This window comes from Tenrec ecaudatus, chromosome 11 (genome assembly GCF_050624435.1).
Source record: "Tenrec ecaudatus isolate mTenEca1 chromosome 11, mTenEca1.hap1, whole genome shotgun sequence".
Lineage (NCBI taxonomy): Eukaryota > Metazoa > Chordata > Mammalia > Afrosoricida > Tenrecidae > Tenrec > Tenrec ecaudatus.
In genome coordinates this window covers 138,805,915-138,829,140 of record NC_134540.1, presented here as the reverse complement: position 1 = coordinate 138,829,140, position 23,226 = coordinate 138,805,915, and the positions used below count along the sequence as shown (strand labels likewise).

Genomic DNA, 23,226 nt, shown 5'->3' with positions numbered 1-23,226 from the left:
GGATGGACTTTGGTCTGAACAGCTAACCTTCCATTCAGCAGTCAAACATCTAACTCTTGTGCCATCAGGATTTGGCTTATTGTTGGCCTTATCAGCTACTTCTGGTTTTCTTTACTAAAACCTGTCTGGGGATGAGGATATGGGTAAGCCAGATCAATAGCTCTGTACCATATATCAAGTGATGTGTTAATTTGCTTAAGCAGTGAAACTACTTCTGGAAGAGCAGCTTCAATCAAAATCATCACTTGTCTAAGTTTATAACAACATACTGTTATTCAATATATCCCTTTGTTAAACCCAGGAAACGTGGTTAAACTTCCTGAAAATGCATGCTTTGACTTATTGAGGGTAGCATTAATCATTTCAATTCCTCTAGGAATACAGTGATTTAGAATAATTCCCATATTTTCTCGGCAGTCCTGGTGGCTTCTTCTCAACATTCCTTTAAATCATAATAAGCCTCATTTCAATGTGGTATTTCTGTCACTTGTTCAGTATACGGCGTTCCGATTGTGCATCTTGGAACTACAGAAATAATCATAAGATGGGTTTATGCATACCCTGAACACACAGAGAAAGGAATCTGAGCTCAAATGTTATCGATCATCTGACTTCCAGATGTCCCAGCTGCATCTGATAAGCCAAAATAATGTTTTGTGTCTCTTGAAATTAGTGCCCACTAATCCCTAAAATGTCAACCTAGTAGAAGGTTCTAGTTTTTTTGGAGGGGAGACTAGAAACTATTTAAGAGTATACATTTTTGCAATTGGTTATTTTGCCATGGGTATCCATCCTTTCCTTCACTCAAGAAGTTGTTAACTGGCTCAACATTAGGAATTTATTGAAGAGAGTGGTTCTTTACAAAGAGGCTTCTGCTTACTTAACCTAAAACTTTTCTGTGTAAACTGATCAAGTAAATATTTAGTAGATCTCCTATCTATTAGTACGCTTCATAGATCTGTTTGAGTCAGATTATTCTTACTAGTGTTTTGGCTTAGCTGTGCATTCCAGTAGTAATGCCAAACTTGCTTTGGGGAAAAATTGCCTCCGCTTGGTTCCTCCAATCCTGAGACACAATCATCCAGGCTGTATTTAAAAGTTATGAGCACACTTCTAAAAAATGCTGGGATTACAATTTTATGTTCCTAGGTAGACACTGTGAATATGTTTCTCCCCAATCCTCCTTATTTAGTGAATGGCATAGAATTTAAAACACTACTTAGAAAACTAATGTATACATGTACATTAGTTTTTAATACTGAAATATATGTTTTTGGTTGTATAGATTAAAATCTCAAGTAAATGGTCACTATTTTTGCAAACAAAGAGGGCTTGGGATTAGGGAAAAACTTAAATTTTTTTCTCATTCAAACTTTTGTATTTCATTTTTACAAAATTTGGTTCTCTATTATCATGGAATCTGTCATACATATAGAAATGTATAGGTCACATTTTAGTTATAAACACACAGCAAATTCAGCTTCACATAAACAGCCACATTATTTTTTCACATAGGATTTCATCAGGAGATAAATTGTTTGGATCTTGAATATGCAAATACGTCTTTGATGCTTTCTGTCAACCTGTATTTTACAAAGGCTAGTCTGAAAAATACCACCACCTACAGAAGTGATAACCTTTAAGGACACTTTATAATCTCATGCCTGACTAGGACTTAAATTTAGGAAGCCAGACTGAGCTAGTCTCTTCAGAGCAATAGCATGCGGCAAAACTACTAAATTGTGAGTTTAAGGTATTTTTCTTTGGAAATTCTAAATACATGCTTTTGAACCTTCAGTTCTTGGTTTCCCCAATGGCCCAGCCATTTCGTAATCCATGTGAGAAGCAGGCTCACTCATCATCTAAATGTGTAAGAGGGAAGTTGCATACAGACGGTCTTCCTCTCTGCTTTCTTCTTTATTTTCTCCATTCCCCGTGTTGATAACTTAATCTGAAATTCCGGTCTCTGCAGTAAATCTCTGCCAGACAATTCCTTAAACTGCACCGGCTGTGCATCAGCTTCCTGCAGCCTGGGAGGGGACAGGTCTGCAGGAGACCATGAGAAAGACTATCAATAGCTTCATTTGGGGGCAGAATAAATAGAGCCACGTCCGTTAAACAACAAAGGTCCTCTGATATAACTGGAATGTTCAGAGTTTTCTTCAGAAACATGCAATCATTGGTAAATCGTTTGTTTACTCTTTTAAATCTGTTCCATCATGGCTCAGTAGAGCGCGATACCCTGCAGCCTGTCCCCAGTGCAGACACCGCAGTGCTCCACGTGGCGCCCCAGACACCTGGGCCCCACTGCTGGCCCTGCGGCCCCTGAGCAGGTGTCTGTGCAGGCTGGACTCAGTCACAACTCCTGGGCAAAACTCTCAATAACACTCATATACTAAGGCAGAACTATGCCAGTTAGACTAAGACATGGCATAACAAAGCAAGCCGAGTAGGAAACTGGCAAACAGATGGTAGTCTTTTGTGGTCAATTATTGGGTACCCTGAAAGCAAGGGAATTAAACCCAAACACAGTGACTTCTAATTCCATAACATTAGAATAATAATAATAATCTGATTCTTCTCACACTAGGCTGTTTCAACCTTAAATTAGGGCGTTTTCCAGTTCTCTAATCTGCTACGGGTGTATATAAAGTAATCCAAACAGGAGAACTATGTAAATAATAGTCAATGCTTTACCCAGTGGTTTAACCTCCTCTGAGGTAGACACCATTCATTCACATCTGGATGTGAATTTGTTTTAATATTCATTAAACACCCTGCAGTAGAAGTATTTGTTCAATTGAGGTGACCACAGAATAATGCTATATGGCAGGAACTGATTGGTTTTCTGCCTCTCCCCAAACATGTGAAACTGACCCCCGCGGAGACGAGGCCCCAGTGACAACATTGCATGCAAGCGGTAGGAAGTCCGAGATGAATCATCAGCATTAGACTGGGTTGGGAGACTGTACTAGAAGATGATGTGGCCTGAGAACGAATGCTTGCCTTTGTCTTGGACTATAAGGATAAACTGTTTATCCTTCTAATAATGGATAAACAATAATGACCCTTTTGTGAATGACTAATCTTACGTAGCATAATGGCTTCTTGGCCCAGGCATAGGATGAGGTGTTTGGTAGTTTCATCGCTGTTTTTCAGGGCTGAATTCTTTATCCATTCTACTGCTGAAGAGAGTTTGGGCTGTTGCCAGCTTCTTCCTGTTGTGAATGGTGCTGCATTGAACACAAGAGTTCATCCATCCTTTTGTGTTTTGTCTCTACTTCAGTGGGGTATCTACCCAGCAGATATGTACTGCAGCGTCACATGGGAATTCTTCCCTGGTGTTTTATCATGCCCTATTGTTCTCAGCAGTCTTCTACACGGTTACAAGCCCACCAAACACCTATGAGAGTTCTCTTTCTTCACAGCTTCAACATTTTATATTTTTTCGGTTTTGTTGTCCCTTTGTTGGTTGGTTTGTTGTCCCTGTGTTGGTTTGTTTGTTTTTTGATGGGAATATTGCTGGGAGTGAAAGATAATCTCTCATAATTGATTTTACTTGCAACTCCTGGATAGTTAGTAATTGTGAGCATTATTTCATGTGTTTGGTAGTCATTTAAACATCATTTTTGGTGAATGATCTGTTCATTCTTTTTGCCCACTTTTTAATTGTGTTTTATTTTTTCCTTTTTGAGGTGTTGCAGAATTTTACAGATTTTAGTAATTAGTTTCCTGTCTACTCTGTTATTGCTGAACATCTTTATGTCTCCCATTTTACTCTTTCTATGAATCTTTTTGCTATGCATAAGTGCCTTCTTTTTAGCCGGTCCTGTCATGCATTTGTCTTCCACTATGTGTGCTTCTTTTATTGTACTCGCTAGTATATCAACGCTTTGCAATAGGGCCTTTAAGTTTGTCCCGATTTTCTCATCAAGGAATGTACGGCATTGGGTTAATCTACTGTGCAAGACCTCTTTAGAGTATTGAAAAGCAACGGTGCTGTTTTGAGGACTAAAGTGCCCCTGACCCAAGACATGGCATTTTCAATTGCTTCATTTACATGTGAATTTTGGACATTAAAGAAGAAAGGCGAGTGAAAAATGGATGCATTTGAATTGTGGTGCTGGAGAATATTGAAAGTACTATGGACTGCCAAACAGACCACAATCTGTCTTGGAAGTATTAAGGGCAGAGTGCTCCTTAGCAGCCAGCACTGCAGGGCTTTTTCTTACACATATTGGGTATATTTTCAAGACAGAACAGTCTCTAGGGATGGACACCATGCTTTCTAACGTGGAAGGGTAACAGAAGCAAGGAAGCTCACGTAACAAGATGGATTGACACCATCTCAAGCATAGCAACAATTATGAAGATGGCACAGGATTGGCACAAGGTTGCTCAGGGTGTAACAGAGCTTTATGGTACCAAACAGCAGTTAACTTGTATCCTGCTATTTTACCAAATTCTTCCATTGTTTCCAACAGTCTTTTGGAGAAGGTTCTTTGATTTTCTGCATATAAAATGACATAAACTGCTAGTAGAGCATGTTTCTCTTCTTGTTTGCTCAATTGCCTTCCCTTCATTGCTTTTTGTTGCCTACAGGTTATGGCTAAGACTTCCAGCATGAAGCTGAATAGAAGTGGTGACACAGGACATTCACATTTGATTTCCATCCCCAGGGGAAAAGTTTTCAGCTTTACTCTCATAAGCCTGATGCTGCTAAGTTTTTCATCTATAGTATTGTGTTGAGACATTTCCTGACTTATACTTATTGTCTTGATTATTTTTATCAGAAATTGGTGTTGGATATTTCCCAATGCCTTTTCTGTATCTACGATCATTTGATTCCTATTCCTTGTCTTGATTTTGTAATGGATGGCAATGATTGCTTTTCTGATGTTGAATCATATTGTGTGACTGGTATGAGTCTAACCTGGTATGAATGGCGGTGAAATTATTATTATCAAGATCATTATTTTGATATGTTGTTGCATTCTATTGGCAATGAATTTGTCCATAATTTTGTCAAAAAAAATGAGAATCCCAAAGGCAAATAGAGTAAAAACAGCAGTCTCCTTCAAAGGAAAATGAATAAAGGTAAGCTCAAATTTGTTAGCAGAAATAGTTCAAGCAATAAAACAATATGTTCTTATGTGACACCACGTATTACCTAAGAACACATCGCCTTCTTGATTGAACAGTTTCCTGTCTTTTCCTTGGAATTGGAGAGTTTTACTATGGTACGTCTTCGTATTTTTATTTTGGAATTTATCTTGTTTGAAATCTCTCAGCTGTAAATATCTATTTTCTCCTTCTTTATGATGCATGTCAAATTTTCTTCCTGGATTTCTCATACTATTTTCACACTAGTTTTTTTTGTTGTTGTTGTTCAATTGTTTCTTATTTCTCAATGATCTGGATAAGTTGTAGTTTATTTCCTTTAGTAGTGACCCACATAATTCTCAGAACTTCTTAGGACCCCTTTACTTTTGTTGTTGTTGTTGTTTGTCTTACTGGTTTAGGTTAGAAAAACTGTCTTTCAGCTCACAGATTCCATTGTCCTTTTATCCAGTCCTCTTATTCAGGTCTTTTCATGTGTTATTGAATTCTGTCATCTTATTGTTTATCGTGTTGTATGCCTTTTGTTGTAGAGTTTTGATTTTTTCTACCCTTTCCATTGTTATCAGGAGGATTTCCCTCATTTCTTGAAGGCATCTACACACCATTCTTATGAATTCTGGTAACTCCATGACCACTTTTCAGGGCATTGCATTACATCTGCATGCTATCCCTTTGTCTGTGCTTGTTTTTCTTGATGTTTGGGGTGTAGTTCATTGGCCTGCATTCTCTGTGGCATTGCAGTGCAGCCGCTAGTGGTGGATTGAGACAGGGCAATAGAGGAGGAGGAAGGAAGAGGTAGAATGAAAAGCAAACAAGCAAACAAGGTGCCTGGATCTATAATGGTGTTAGCCTGCTTCCTGAGTCTGCCTCAGAGGCCTGGGAATCTGCAGGGAGACAAGACAGCTTAAGAGGAAGCAGTCATAGTAGAGAAAAACCAGAACACGAACCTCATTGCCATTGAGTTGATTCTCATTCACAGTGCTTCTGTAGGACAGGGGAGAATTGTCCCAAGGCATTCCCAAGACTGTAACAGAAATTGAAAGCCTCATGGTTTTCCAGCAGAAAAACCTCAGAAAACCTCAGTGAGCCTGAATCTGTGCTTGGGTTGGCCTGCTGCCACTGCCTTCCTGAAGGCATAGGGATCTGTAGGGAGGATACTGAGACTTCTTGAATACCTTAAAATGTATGGACAGGGCAAGAGGCAGATACTTTAGTAAGCTACTAAAGGCAGCCATTAGTGTTAGCGTGTCTGAAATTCTTAGGGAAGATTAACAGGCAGATTATTCATGGACATCTTACCGTCAAAATATTTAGTGTGGACGGTAATTCATATTACAGTCTTGAGAAAAAATCTTTTTTTCTTTTAGTACCCGTTTTGTTTTATGGCCTTTGACACAGTATATGCGGACTATCCATCTTACTGAGAATCATCTCACTTTTTAAAGCCAACTGATCATATGCATTAATCACATCTATTAAATACTTCCACAGCAACATTTAGTCATATTTTTGTTTGGCTAAATAATTGCCACAATGGCCCATGTAAGTTGGGGTCTAAAATTAATCTTTACAACAAAGTTTTAAGATATGAGAAAATATGTGAAATCAATTCATAGAGTAGTTGTCAACATGACCTGCCTACATGACTATGCAGTCTACTCCATCTAAGTCCCCTGCCACCCAAAGGCACTCTGCTTTCTCGCTCCCTAGGCTGGGAAGCAAGCACTCTGTCTAATGCTCCTGCTTCTGCTGCTTTTGTTCTTCTACTATGGGTTAGTACCAATAATTTAATATAAAATATTAAATTCTAAATTATTTAATTTAATTCAAAATATTAACTTCCACTGATTATCTTAATTATTTCAAATAATACATTTTATGAAACTGATTTTTGAAGTTAAAATCACAATGCTTAAAAATTATGATAAAATTAGACTACTTTGTCATTGTCATATTTTTCAGAGCAACTACATGGATGAAGTACATGTAGAATTTTGTTGTTCTTCAGAGCCATCAAGTTGGTTCCAACTCATAGAGTCTCCATGCTATAGAATTTTTGAAGTATGTAGACATTCTAAACATAGGCAACATAGGATAATACCCACCAATAAATTATATATGCATATGTATGTGAAACATAAAATATTGCTAAGCAATATGTCAGTATGTTAAGATAGTTTGTGGGTGTGGACTGATATGCTCTGACTTCATAAGTGAAAAGGAGAATCAAGCTCAATATTAGGTCAAGACAAAGTCATACTAGTTGGAAGCCAGCCATTGCTCAACCATGTACATCTCTGTCCTTATTCTGGCAGCACTGACTTTTATCCTTCTGGATGCTCTCTACATCACTGTCAGCTCCTAGACTCCACTGCAATGGACACACGGAACTCACAAGCAATAGTCATGGTTGCGAGGTTTACCAGGGAAAGTAACAGGTATCATTCAGGGTCAGAAATGCTTACGTATAGTTTTTTCCGGTCAAGAGAACTTATTCTTAACCAGGCCTGCAGCTAGGCCTGTACCTTGTTCCTGAGTTCTCAGCAACATATCACCTTGGTCCCTGCCTTGCTCTGGCAATGTGATATATATATATATACAGAGAGAGAGAGAGAGAGAGTTATTTATTTATTTATTTATTTGTTTTAGAGCCGCTATTGACCAACCCCAACATCACAGTTCCATATATATTTTTTACATGTGCCTATCCAGTCATATGATAGGTGTCAACAGTATTATAGCTAAAGTAGCCATAGCAAGTAAATGGCTACATCACACAGAGTTAGCACATTGCTTGAAAATGAAATAAAAATTTCTGAAAGGATTAGGGTCATAATAGTGGGGGGTGAGGAAGGCTCAAGGAGCCAGAGGAACAGTGTGTGTTTCATCCGTGCTATACCGCAGTCTGGTTGACACATCCGTTCCTTGCAATCCTACTATGAAGTGATATTCCAGTGTCTACAGATGTGTTTTGAGGTCTCTGATCTGACCCCTATGTTCCCAACAATATGTTTGTTTTGGGTTTTCTGATGCCCATTACCTGATCCTGTCGACACCTCATGATTGCACAAGCTGGTGTGCTTCTTCAATGTGGGCATGTTGCTTCTCTGCTAGATGGCTACTGGTTTAATGTCAAGTTTTGAGACCCCAGATGCTATATCTTTTGGTAGCCTGGCACCATTATTTCTCTTCACCACATTGGCTTGTGCACCCATTTTGTCTTCAGCAATTTTGCTGGGAGGGTAAGCATCATGGAATGCCAGGTTGTTAAAGTGTTCTTGCATTGAGGGAGGTCTTGAGGAGAGGCCCCAAATCCATCCACTTTCTCAATGTATTACCATATAAATATATGTACCTATGCCAATACCTCTATTTTTATGAATTAATATATTTACATAAGTACATACCTATGTTTATACCTCTATTCATAGCTTTCCTTCCTAGATCTTTCTTGTTTCCTTTTACCTTCCTCCTTTCCCACTATCACACTCACCCTTCTTCTGCCTCTTAGTAATTCCTTTCAGTTAGATTCCTGTTGCTCCAACAACACCTGGATCTCTAAGTCGTCCTCATTGTTAATTTTAATTTCCTCGTTGTTCCCATCATCTGCGAGTTAGACCGGAGCATGTACACCGGTACAGATAAGTGCTCAGGACACTCAGAATCCAGGTCACATAAACCCCTCATTAACAGAAATTGGAGTAGCAATACCAGGAGGGTAGGGGGAAGATGGGGAGTGGAGGTGGGGGGAGGGATCACAAGGGAAGGGAGACAGCAGTCAGTGAAAGATATGAAATTAATCATAATTTATAATTTAGCAAGAGGTCACTAGGGTAGGCGAGGGGAAAGAAGGTAAAAAGAGGAGCTAATTCCAAGGCCTCAAATAGAACGTAATATTTAGAGAATGATGATGGCAACATATGTACAAATATTCTTGATATAATTGATGTATGGATTGTTATGAGCTGTAAGAATCCCTAATAAAATATTTTAAAAGGAAATATTTCCCACAAAAATGGAATCAAAATTTCTAACACAACATTTGTTGTCATACTAAAAAACAAATGAAAATTTGTTGTCAAAGTGATTAAATCTCTGGTGACCCAATATTTCAGAGCAGAAATACACTCCATAGGAATATCAATGGCTATGCATTTTGCAGATTTAGATTTCTAGAGCTATTGTATACAGTGCCAATAAATATGTTCAACCTCCAGCCTTTGGTAAATAGTCAAGTACAAACAGATCGTGTGAATAAGGGAGTATATGACACTTCTGCATTTTATAAATGCACGTTTTTTTAGAAACAAAACAGCTAGTCAAAGAGAATAAGAAATTTTGCTTAGAATATAAAAACCTACATATACCTAGCTCTCAATCTGATTTTATTTTGATTTTGAAAATTAAAGAAAGTTGATTTCACTTCCCCCTATACCAGAAATTTTAGGTAATACGTTTTAAAATTTATTTTTTATTTCATTTACATTATACATGATATACATTATATTGCATACATGTGAGTGTGGAATTGAAGGGAAAAGAAGCATGTGGTAACTTTAAAACCAGTTTAAAAAAATACACGCACACTATTAAGATCTGAATATTGTAGTTTTAAAAAATATATTGCAACGATTTATTTTATGTGGATAGCCACATATTTTGATTTCTGTCTCCAACATTCATAAGATTTAATTTTAGTTTTACATATGTGCATAGAATTTCTAAATTTCTGTTTAATTTGAATTTTAAATTTTATAGACATAGAATCCTACGGTGAGCAGTACATTGTAATTTATAGTTTTATTCACTTTTATCTTTCTAATTTCATATATGTTGTTGTCTGTAGAAATATTTTTAATTAATTAATTAATTTTTTGGGTAGAAATCTTTTATTTAACTTTTCTGTGCTACTTTAGCATCTGAATGTGTGATAATTATCTGCTACTCTTCCATTAATGTGCAGTTGTGCAAATTCTAATTAATTACTTCTATACAGATGCTTACTAGGAGCATTCTTTTATGTCTTACTGTGCAAACTCAGTAATTTTTATTATATAACATGTAGGGTGAGGTAGTTAGTGTATTGTGCCAACCTGGCCGATAAACACACATGAGGTTAATTGAAGGGCACAGGGATACATGGCCTTTATAGTTCTCGCGTTTCTGGCTTTCTGATGGTCGGTCCAGGATATAGCTGCCTTAGACAGTTCCCTGCTTCAGCTGGCAAGGCTCACTTCCTGCAAGAAATCCCTGAGGAGAAGCCACATGAACCTACCCCAAGGTAGCCCTCGGTGCAGGAGCACTTGTGTGGAACCCTGTCAGCACTGAGATGCTTACATGTTTCTCTGATTCAGCTTTCCTCCTGCAGTCAGCATCATAGTGTGTGTTTTATGAGATGGAGGAGGACTTTGCGGATTGTTGTCGGACATATGGGCTAATGATGGACTTGTGAGCTTGGGAAGCACTGGCTTGAGGTGATTTCTTGATGTGCACTTAACCTATGGATTTCTGTGGAATTGCTTCTCTAATGTACCCAGACAAACACATAAAGGATAGATGTTTTTAGGTCAAAAGGAGTTTGCATTTAATAAATATCACCAAATTATTATCTGAACCAAGTCACAGATGATTTTACCCATCTGTGAATATTTAACAACTTACTCTTCAACATATTCTCAATTAATTTGCTGTTACATTCCTTTTAATATATTAAAATAATGTAGGAAGCCTTTTCATCTTTGTGCAAGGCTGCTAACCCAATGGCTGTTGATGATCTTCCCAGGTGCGCTCAGCGAGCAAGGTTGGCAGGTTGCTCTCATAAAGCTGGCCATTCACCCTATCACCCGGGGGTGCTCTCCATCAAAGGAACTGGCCAGCATGGAACAACAGCACTGACGCCATAATTGTTTATGATATTGACCTTTCTTCTGTGTGTTTATTTATGATTCAATTTCCTGTCTTTGCCGTGTCATTAAAGCCTTTCATTAATTTTTTGTGTGTTATTTCCTGGTAATTATATGAATCATTGTGTATCCTTGAAGGATTTACTAGCTGTTTACCAAAGTGTAGGCTGTTCTTGTCCTGGTACATGCTTGCTTACCTTTCTTGGCTTCACCTGCAATTAAGTGTAGTAGGTTATGGAGTTCTTCTCAATGGAAAGTGTTGTGAACATACCATATCCATAGAATCAGTGGTACATGTGCCTCATTTATGGGCTTCTTTTCTGAAGATGGAAATGAAAACCTGTGTTCAATCTTGGAGAACATGGTTTGTTTGTTTTGCAGAATAATTGTATGAACAATGTCCATTATAGACTCACCTTAGCCCACCTTTTTTTTATTCCCTGTCTCAGGCATATATTCACTACTAATACCCATCAAAGCCATTGACCTTAGAACACAACACATGAAAGAAAAAAAAGGACACAACACATGAGAAATACAATTTGCAATAGATTTGCCTTCTGAATGTTGATGATTTGTTCCTACTGTCTGGCCCTCACTATCATAATTCACATATGATAAAGTGCTCATTTCTATATCTTCTTTAGGTGGGGTAACATTGGGTTAATATAAAAATTAACATTAAAATAGAGTATTTTATGATAATTTCTATTTATGGCCTAGCTTGATTTATAGCTTTAAAAATCTTGTTGCTGAAAGAATGAATTTATTGTCTTAATTTTCACCCTGTAACTCTTAATGCTCTCTTCTCTCCACTTGAGTCCTTTCATAAGATGTAAATGAGTTAAAATAATTTTCATATATAAATGATCACTGACAAGTTTGAGTAGGCATTCTCGTCCCTACTGATATATCTGTGCAATTTATCAACCATTTAATATATGTGTGGACATGTTTCTAGTTACTGATAAGATTCTTTCTTTATCTCTACGTTTTAGTGCTTATATGTATCCAGAGGGCAATTCCTTCTCGTCAGTGTCTTCTTCAGTTATAGTTTGCTGGTTTCAATGCTTTTCCTTTCCATATAAATGTTAAAGTAAATTGCTAAGGTTCCATAGAAAGGTGTCTTGATTTTCACTCATGCTTATACTCTAGCTCTTAATTTATATATATATATATATATGTATATCACATCTTCTGTTAGATATACTCTTGGATATTTTATATTGTTAACTGTTGGAGATTTTAGCATCGTTTTTAGAGTTTATAATGGAAGCTAAATATAAAGTAAAAAAAGCACACACTTTGAAAGTGTACAATAAAAAGGATTTTTAGAATATGAACAACAAGCAGGTCAGAACCATTTTTAATCTAATGCATCACATTTTACACAATTCACAATTATTTTACTCGGCTCCCAAGTGCCATGCTTAGCTCAAAGAACATGGTTTTCAAGTAAATGCTAGAACAATGTCAATGTTTTATAAAAGTGCGTTTTTATCCACCAGCAGAATGCTAACAGAACTTTAACCCTTTGTTATTGATATCTAAACCAATTATGTACGATTCTCTTCTCTTGCATTAGCGAACGTTGTGCACGCATCAGAGCAGTTCTACCCTGTCTTATTCAATGGGAACGAAGATCCAGGAAGACTAAGTGCATTTGAACGGTGGTGCTGGAGAAGAATATTCCACGTACCATGCACCACCAAAAGCACAAGTCGGTCAGTCTTGGAGGAAGTATGGCCAGAGTACTCCGTAGAGACAAGGATGGCAAGACTGTTTTACATGCTTTGTACATGTTGTCAGGAGATACCTAGTGAAGGACATCATGCTCAGTAAAGCCTTGGGGCAAGGGAAAAGAGGAAGGCCCTCGCCGACACGGGTGACACCTTGGCTGCAGCCATGGGCTCAGGCACAGAAACAAGTGTGAGGCTGGAGCAGGACCTACCAGGCATGCTTTGCTCTGTTGTGCATGGAGTCACAATGGGTCGGGAGCCCATTCAACAATGACAACAAAGCGGTCCTCTGGGGCTGCTCTGAATGGGAATCCACTTGATAGCCCTGAGTTTTTTTATTTTCTTTTTCTTGGTCATTTGGTCTATATTTGTAATAGAATTGTAGGGTATACATACATAGATCCAATTTCAATAGATACATTTTGTAAAGTAATTGTAATTGTTTCCTTCCCATCCACAAGGGGCGGAGCTTCCAGTTGGCCAACTCCACAGTAAACTCTTGATACCTTCTTTCACTTATTTATTCACTTTGGGGGGGCGTTATTTGTTTTTGTAGCATTGAACCAATTGGTGAGGAGAATAAAATAGAAACTGGTAGAGAGAGTGTCACAAAATGGATATTTTTCACATCATAGTAGAACCCATGTAAGAGCTGTAGACACTCCCAAACTCCCTACTTAGGGAAAGTGAGTGAAGACAGCATTTTAAAATTTACCATATTGCAGGATTGGCACAGCGGCTGCAACCATCAATGACAGAACCCTTATGATGGGGGCACGGGACCAGACATGGCTTTGTTCTGATCCAAATAGGGCAGCTATGAGTCGGGATCTTCCTCGTGACACCTAACAACACCATAGTCAAGACCATCAATGAATTGACTTTATTTCTCTACATTCAAAAGAAAGGTAACCACTCATATATAATAATGCATGTGTTAGAAAAATGTGATGTTTTCATTACAAGAAATATAGTGAATAAAGTAGGATAAAAAATCATCTTGCTATATTATCTAAGCTCTGTATGAACATTTAAAAAAAAAACGAAGCTTTATACAAGTAACCAATCTCTGATAGGGGAGTCAGAGATTCTACCATAACTTCACATCCTTTCAGTAAAGCAAAGAAGTAAGAAAATGAACAAAAATTGATTGGTAATCAAAGATGGAATCCAGAGCAGTCTAAAACTTTGGGACCATTTGAAGACATAGGTGTTAATTTTGAGTGGCAGTAAGAATTTCTGTTTGATTCATTCTTAAAATGGCTGCTCTTCTTAATAATTTATTTAGATCACTTTAATCCCATATTTTATGTTGGGGATATTTTAAGTATTTTATTTCATATATTTAATACTTTAATTTGATGTTGTGTTAAGTAATGTAACTTTGTTTTTGTTGTCTCGACCAGGTCACGTTTAATTTGCTGCTCAACCTGTTGGCAGTAGTATTTTGTAAACAGTGAGTAGAATTGCCCGGTATGGTTTGTTGTTTTTTTAAATTGTTTTATTGTCATAAACTTCCATATTAAACCATTTAATCATTCTGTCATATCAAGAATATTTGTACAAACATTACCACTATCAATTTCACAATAGTTCATTCTCTTACACATTATTGTTACCTCCCCATTCCCCATCTCGTCCCCTGCCAGTAGGCAATTCACCAATCCTACCACTCTCTAGAGACATAGCACTTCTGGATTTCATAAGCATGAAATCATATGGAACACAAACCGGAAGCAAGCAAGCAAAAAGCAAAATGACCAGGAAAAGCATATAAAATTCTCAATCCAAAAGAAAGCACGAAATATTAAAAATAGAAACAATTTATAAATAGATCCAAAGGGAGACCAAAGGTATTAGGGAGGCAGATCATGAACTCTGCATTCAGCAGTTCAAACCACACATCACAGTCTGCTGTGTACTATACTTCCCAACTCCCCGGAATTTCCTTCTCGTTTTATGAATCCCCAGTTTCTCTTTCACCCTAGTCAATTACTATCAAACTTCTATTGGTAGGAATTTAGGCTGTTTCCAGCTTCTTGCTGTTGTGAACACTGCTGCATTGAACACAGGAGTGCTTGCCTGCCCATATTAAGGCTCTTACTTTTCTAGTTATATACCCAACCAAAGTATTACTGACACTATGGGATTCCTTCACAGTTAGTTGAGGAAGCACCATACTGTTTCCATAACAGTTGCATATATTTATAGACCAATAAGAACTGTATGAGGGGTCCAGTCTCTCTGCAACCTCTCCAGCATTTCATGTGTTGCATTTGTTGTTGCTGTTGTTGTTGTTTTCCTTAGTTAGGCTGGCATTGCCAGTATAAGTTGATATCATTATTTTGATTTGCATTTCCATGATGGCTAATGATGTTGAGCATTTTTCATGGATTTTAGTCATTTGGATGTCATTTGTGGCAAAATGTTCGTGTCCTTTCTCTACATTTATGTTGGATTAAGTTTTGATTTATTGCAGTTCTGTATAGTTTTTTTAGAATAGTGCCTTTTCTGTGCTAACTATTTTTGGTCCTGGTCCTTAAATCCTTTCTATTCTTTAAATGAAGTCCTTTGATGGACACACTCACTCACTCGGTCCCTCACTGCCATTGCATTGATGCTGATTCACAGTGGCTTATGACAGGGTGGAACCGCCCATATGAGCCTCTAAGACTGCAACTGTTTATGGGAGAAGGAAGCCCTTCTTTCACCAGTAGAGCTGGCTGGTGGTTTCAAACTGCTGACTTTTCAGATCACAGCCAACACATAACCACTTTGCCACCAGGGCTCATTTTGATGGCTACAATTATGGGTCTAATTTTTAGTAGTTTCCAATAGTCAATTTTGTTGTCTACTGTATTGAGTTATGGGCAATTAATATGGGTCTTCTAGCCATAATGCCCCATGTGAAATATTGTCATTTTGGACTTTCCACTTCTGGAGGACATTCTTAGCAAACAGGGATAGGAGGGAATTAAGACCTGACTTTAATAGTGTGAATCAGGCCACAATCTTTGTTTCCTTGAGGAGACCTTTAAGATTCCACCTTAGAACCTGGCATGAACTCGGCCACACTCTTTGTTTTTAATGAATATATAATTGTGCCATCATATAATTCTGTAAATTCATCACCTCCTCTGGAAAGCTGGACCTCTACGTCCTTACTGAGACTCGGTAGAAGCAAGCATTTGTGCTGTGACTTCTGGACATTTTTGATGCCTGGCTCTGGATCTTGGGTTTGGCTCACCCCTGACTGACCTTCAAATTTTGGACTGAACAACACCAACCACCAAATGAGACAATTCCTCCAAGATTCACAAATTTCTATGGGAACTTGCAGAGATGAACAGAACCCAGGAAATGTGAGGGAATATACTCCAGGAAGAGTGGCCAGTGGGGAATTGGAAGAGTGAAGCTGAATAGCATCATGGGAGAGTTGGGTACCGGTGACATCATTAATCTTGAACTCCTTGAGACTAGTTGAATATTAAGTTGTCTAAAAGAGATTGTTACCACAATTGATTTCAGAATGCTGGGGCTTCATGTGACCTCCCTGATTCACTTAGAAAATATAATTTTGGGGGAAAAAGAATAAAAGGGAAAAGGATAAACTTTTGGTTGTGGAGTGGAATAGAGAACACCCATTGATTAAAACAGCTATTATGCAATGTTTCATGACCGAAGGGGACAGTTATTCCTGGTATATAGGGTTGATGGGTATCTATCTAATTCCTGAGGAACTGGGTCACTGGATGCATATGGAAATGCAGGTGATAGGGCAAGTGAAAAAATCCTAATTCCTTGGTTTCTGTTTAAAACCTTATTTCAGAGAAAAAAAAGAATGGAGGGGTGAATTGTAGCACTGAGTCATTTCCTGAACCAGTTCAGTCACAGTTATAACCCTAAGCCAATTCAGGAAGGGGAATGTGTGCAAGAAAAACAGGAACGAGTCCTAGGTCCACTGGTCATGAAGAAGGGAGGTGAGGAAGAGAGCAGGGCGAAGGAGTTGTTCTGCTTTGTAGACACAAATGGCATGGGAATCTTCTGTGGAGGAGCCCCCAGGAGCTCTCTTCTTTTCCAACAGGCCATTGTACCCACACATTCGCATATGACCTGCGTCAGCTCCTGTGGGAGGTTTCACCAGAAAATCCTGGGCCCTAGTCAATCCCTATCTTCATGAACTAGGTAGTCTTTGCGTCGTATGATCCCTGGTGGGAATTTGAATCATTCAATACCCTTGGCTGGGATGAATAGAACAGACATCTTTAAACCTCCTTGACATTGGGAGACAACAGAGGTTTCTATTGGCACCCAGCCTACTGCAGAGATGAATTTGAACCTTCCTATCAACTCCATCAATGTCTTCTGTATCCACAACCTTTCGTACTAGCCATCTAAAACTCTCTTTCCTTCTGGGAAAGACTATCACCATAGAGGTACTCTAACATGGACGTCATAAGCAAGGCATTACCTGTTTCCTCTGGAATGTTCCAGGCGGGAGAGGAGCCGTTTCACTTCTCAGAATAAACAAGTGTCATGGCAAATTTTGTTCAGTCCACCAGGTTGGCCGTCTCTTCTGGAGTAGCCCTGGGTGCAGACCCAGGATTCCCATACTATACTATTGCATCAACCCAACCATACTCTTCTCTTCGGTTTCATTCAAAAGTGAAGACATTGGCCCGGAATTAGTTACTCTCACAACAATCCATTTTAGTCATGTCTCCTCAGGAGGCTGGCAGTATCAGTTATGAGGAGCAGATTATCATGCCTTTGGAAGTGTGTTCTCATGAAGGGGAAATGAAGGGGACAAAGGGAGGATCAACACTCGGTAAGTTCCTATGTTTCTCAGGAGAGTTTGCGGGAGACAGAATATGGCAGAGAATTTTGGTGTCACAGGACACCTCTTTCCTACATCACCTAGACTTTTTTATGTTTTAACTGTCCCTCTGATAACTGTTTTTGTTGTGTCCCAAATGTTTGGTATTTTATACCTTTGCATTTTTACCTGCCTCTCAATACTATTTATGATATATGAATTCAAATATAGTCTTTATTCAAAATATTCTTAGTACATGATTCCATAAAATGCTTTTTATGGGTAGTGTTCATTAGATATTCTAAGATAAAATAGTCTCACTAATACTACTAAAATTGTAATAATGGTTACTACTTCTATGAAAAGATACTTAGTAGTATTTTGTGGGGGGGATGCAAAAAAATGAAGTGTCATTTTCTATCCACTAAGGAGCCCGTGAGGGCATACTTGCTACATGTGGGGCTGCCAATCCCAAGATCAGCAGTTCTAAACCACCGGCCGATGCTCAGAAGACGCACTGTGCTGTCTACTCCCACTAAGAGATACAGTTTCAAAACTAACCTGCCTTAGAGGCCGCTATGACACAGAATCAACTCTCTAGCAGTGACTTTGTTTTGATTGTGGAAAATGACCATTACTATAAAGACACATGGTAGTAAATGTTAATTAGGGTATCGAGAAACAGGGAACTTCATTCCTTTCTTGTAAAAAATTTAATGTTGAAGATATTCTGGAAAAGACTTTGTAAGTTTCTTTGAAAAGTTAAACACATATTTACCACATGACTCAGAAATTCAACTCTTAAGTTTATACACAAGACATTGAAAACCTAAATTAACACAATGTCTTTCTGACTGATAGTTTAAGCGCCGTTATTCATGCCGGCTCTTCATGAGCCTTAAAAACATTATGCTAAAGTAAATTTCATCCAATAAAAGTTGCTGCGGTACATTGACAGGAAGCTGCCACAGGTTCAGTGTGATTCAGGAGAAGACATGCATATGGAACATCATTGCTGACGTCAGATGGTGCTGGGCTCAAAGGAGAGAATAACCGAAAGATGTTTACTTGTGTTTCCTGGATTGTACAAAGGCATTCAACTGTGGCTCTTAATGAGCTAGGATATGAATGAGGCTTTAATTGTACTTCATTATGCTCATGTGGAATTTGTACGTGGACCAAGAGGCAGCTGTGTGTACAGAACAAGAAAAGACTTCTAGGTTTACAAGCAGAAAAGGTGCGTGTCAGGGTTGCATCTTCTCATCACGTGGATTCAATCTGTATATGGAGCAAATTATCAGAGAATTTGGATGATATGGAGAAGAATAGGGGGTCAGGATTGGAGGTAGGCTTATCAACAACCTGTAATATGCAGATGGCACAACCGTGCAATCAATCGGATTGCAACTCAATGCAAAGAAGACTGAAATCCTCACAAGTAGACCAGTAGGTCTCTTCATGATCAGTGGAGCAAAGGTTGAAGTTATCAAGCATTTCCTCTTGCCTGAATCCACCATCAGCACTCATGGAAGCAGAAGCTAAGAGAACAAAGGATGCGCTACATTGTACAAATCTGTTGGGCAAGTCCTCTTCAGCGTATTGAAAAGCAAAGATACTACTTTGAGGACCCAAGCCATGGCATGTTCACTTGCCTCGTATGCACATGAAAGTTCAATACTGAGTAAAGAAGGCAGCAGAAGAACTGATGTGCTTGAATTGCAGTACTGGCAAAAAAAAAAGAAATATTGAAAGTACCCTGGACTGCCAGAAGGGCAATCACATCTGTCTTCGAAGAAGTATTCTCAGAGGGTTCCACGGAGACAGAGATGATGAGACTCGGTCTGTCCTACGGGGGACATATTTTCAGAAAGATCTGTCCCTAGAGAAGGGCATCCAGCTTGCTAAAGTGGAGGAGCAGTGAAAGAGGAGGATCCTCAACAAGATAGATGGCCCTTCTGGCTGCAGCAATGGGATCAGGCATAAGAACAATTGTGAGGATGGTGCAATACTGGGCCACGTTTATGTGTGTCCTGCACAGGGTTGCTATGGGTCGAAACCAACTCGATGGCACCAAATAAATAAAGCGGACACAAGAACCACCTACCACATTGTTGCATGCATAAAAATGTCTCAAGAAGCAAAGGGAGAGTTACAGAAAATCTTGGAATAATACAGTTAACATTCCTCGTGTTCGCCAGTAGTATGGATGCAGGGTGTAGGATGGGGCAGAAAGTGACCTGAAAACCTATTTCACAAACTCTCAGTCTATTGAAATACTCCACGAAACCCAGTTCTTTTCTCACACACAAGGGAGTTGCCATGAGACAGATTTACTGAGCCCGCCCTTCTCTGTAGTATTTATTTATCTAGCTCCTAAACACACAGTCGGCACTTTGAAATCTCCACAGAAGAAGGAATTGGCTTTTTTTCTTCTCTAAAGAGTTAGTCTCAGAAACCCACAGGGGCATTTCTTCCCTGTCCTTCAGGGTCGCTATGAGTCAAAATCGACAAGAAGGTAGTGAGTGTGTGGTTTGCTGTAGTCTAGCGGGTCCCTGGTGTGAGCCAGTGGGCGGGGTTAGGAATTAAGAGTAACATAACAGTGAACAGTAACAGGAGATATTTGTTGGGGTGATGAAAATGTTCTAAAACTGACATATGATAAGGACTGAAAAATATAACAAATTTATTTTAAAATTTTAATTTTTCACTTTACATGAGGTAATAAAAGAAGCTTATGCAAAATGCTGGGTTTCCTATAGTATATTCTTAATGTTTTAAAATTATTTTTAAATGTCAGTGTGTCTGACCAAAATAACTTTACACTGAGATCAGTTAATTTTATATTTTTCTTAACATTTATTATTCAGATCCAAAGTGCACAATCATTTGATTTAAACATAAAAGGTTTTTCTTTAATTAGTAGATAGTTGCTTCTATTCATCTGATTCAAATATGATGCCAGATATATATAAATAAAAACGAATTTTAGCCTAAAAATGTACTATAATATCCAAAAGGAGGTTTTTGAGGCCTGCATTAGAAGAGGATTCCCACTAGCTTTGTCTTGCATATGAGAAGGAAGCCACAGCCATCGCATGGCTACGCACAATTATATTTCTCTTTTGGTCTGGTTCAGCTTGACATTTAGCTGACACTGGCCCATTCAAATGCCAAGAAACGTTGCCAAACATTTAAATAATCCAATATTGACTTGATTTGCTATTAAAATGACCTAAAGTCTGTCCTTGTCTAACTAAAATAATTAGATGGAAATCTAAACTTGCAAATTGAGAAACAAATATGTATAACAACAAATATATATGAAATGTCCATCACATAGAGGTCTAAAAGTTTGCAGACAATCATAATTCCAATACAAATTGCTGAATATAACATCTCTAACTATGGAGAAATGAATGTTCTAGACATGGCAAGTGAGGTATTGTGTTATTCGTTGTTTTATTTAGTGCAGTTGTAAGAGAAGTACATAGCAATTGTGAGGATGTATGAGGATCAACAAGTGCTTTCTCCTGTTGTACACAAGGTCATGGTGACCTAGGGCTGACTCCAGGATGCCCAACAACAACAACGACATGCTTCTGAAGTAAACCTTTTTGATTTTCCCTCGTGTCTATTTTTTTGTTCCAGTGTCATCCTTTTCCTTCCCTATATTAGAGAAGGTGCTGTTGCCATACATATGGTTTTCATTGACTGATTCTCAGAAGCAAACGATTCTCAAAGCTCTGGTAAAAGCGTTCCACTATGAATTCTCTGCTGGCAGGTGAAATAGAACAAATATAGTTTCTAGATTTGCTGCAATGCATTAGCCACCGAGGGCCAACCACTGACACTTGAGTGGCGTAATCTATCAATAGGCATCAGTTAAAATTACCGAATGACCCTGTCCCGTAACAGAGATGCAGTTTTTTAATTGCAGGGCGTACCATGCTTTTCAAATTGTTAAACTCACTTAGGTCAATTTAGAGCCAAGATAACTATGTCAATACTCCTGCTTCAGACACAGGTTAACACATGATTCAGTTAATGACTGATTCTCAATGACTATTAATGGATAAATAGTTTAAGATAGGCATTTTTATAATTTTGTCTAGAAATGTTGCCTATGTGTCAAATTTTTGAAGTTTTTCTTAAAGCTAAATTCCAGAAGGAATCATTTTCAGATCTTGAAATATTAAAAAATTGTATTCATAATAAAAAGAATAATATGAATTGATCCTATTATCTCTGTTGGTGCAGAACTCTAATTTAGTGTTCCAAAATAGCCTGTTAATCAAAACTAACCTATAGAGATTTCAATGAGAAGAGCCAATGTATTTTTCAAAGAAAATAGCTTTCCATATTAAACATGCTTTGACATGGATGGATTCATATCCCTGGGTTCATTCTATAAAATGAAGATAGAGGTGGATGTGGTAGTCACGCATATCTGCTCATGTTAAATATAACACAGATTTATTGTAGCTGCTCAGAAAGACCCATGGATCTCACTGAGTGATTAGTGGGTTCAAAGCTTTCTGCTAGTAGCTGAGTCCTTTAAGTACTGTGCTAATTAGGCTCCTATTTGCATGTATGTAAAACATAAGTGATGTTAGGATATAACCCCTCTTTTACATAGAAGACTCCAGGAAAGAGAATAATAATCACCTGGAAAATGAATTATGATTGTGTAACTAACAATTAATATATATTTGAGGAATCAAAAATAATAAATAAAACTAGTCTGTTAAGTATATTTAGGAAGTGATAAAGCCAAAATATATCCTATCCTATTCATAATGCATACATGTTGTGGAAAACATTCAGCTCTATTATTGATCACAAGCATTAACAGAGAATATTGATTTTACCTAACACTTGCCTGTTTACCTGTACAAATATTATTTTATACTATAGATGATTTCATGAATCTAAGTATAGGAATATAATTGATGTGTTTGAATGAAGCTCAACAAAATTTAGTTTGAAATTATGTGAACTTAGTGTGTGTCTTCAAGTTCCCCAGGGCACTGCATAGTTTCAGTGGTCTAAAAGACAGTGAATCTGTGGATAAACAAAATTGCATCTAAGTATTGACTCAACTGAAGGAGGAAGAAACACAGTAAATGAATTGGGATACATTATTTCATTATCTGCTGTAGATATAATAGATAGATTACAGAAACCCATTGTTGTTGAGTTAATTCCAAAGCACAGCCATCAGGGAGGAGAGAGTGAGTGAAACTTCTCCTTATGGTTGCCAAGGCTGTGAACACTTTCTGAACCTCACATACTGATTTTTCTTCCTCAGAGCTTCTGGTGAGTTTGAACTGCTGAGCTGGGAATTAGCAAAGCAGAATTTATCCTGTCACCAAAGCTCCTGTTAATTATGAATTTAATCATCTCGATATACACAACGTGCTCATAGAAATTATTTACAATGTAAATATTATTTTGATGTAAGTTTTATATAATTTGTAATTAATTATATTATGTATAAAACCACTCCTATATATTATAAAGTCTTGTGTATATGACATTCTGAATTACATAGATACAGATATCGAGGTATGTGTTTCACATGTAAAGAAATATATAAACTAATGGTTTACATGTAATATACTACAAAACAGAAGTTATGAAATGAGTG

At 37.9% G+C, this 23,226-nt stretch overlaps 1 pseudogene; it reads right to left on the bottom strand.

Annotated features, from left to right (window-relative positions):
* Positions 1–1,862: 1,862 nt before the first annotated feature.
* Positions 1,863–23,226, bottom strand: part of LOC142461086 (lysM and putative peptidoglycan-binding domain-containing protein 2 pseudogene) — a 57,737-nt pseudogene continuing 36,373 nt past the window's right edge.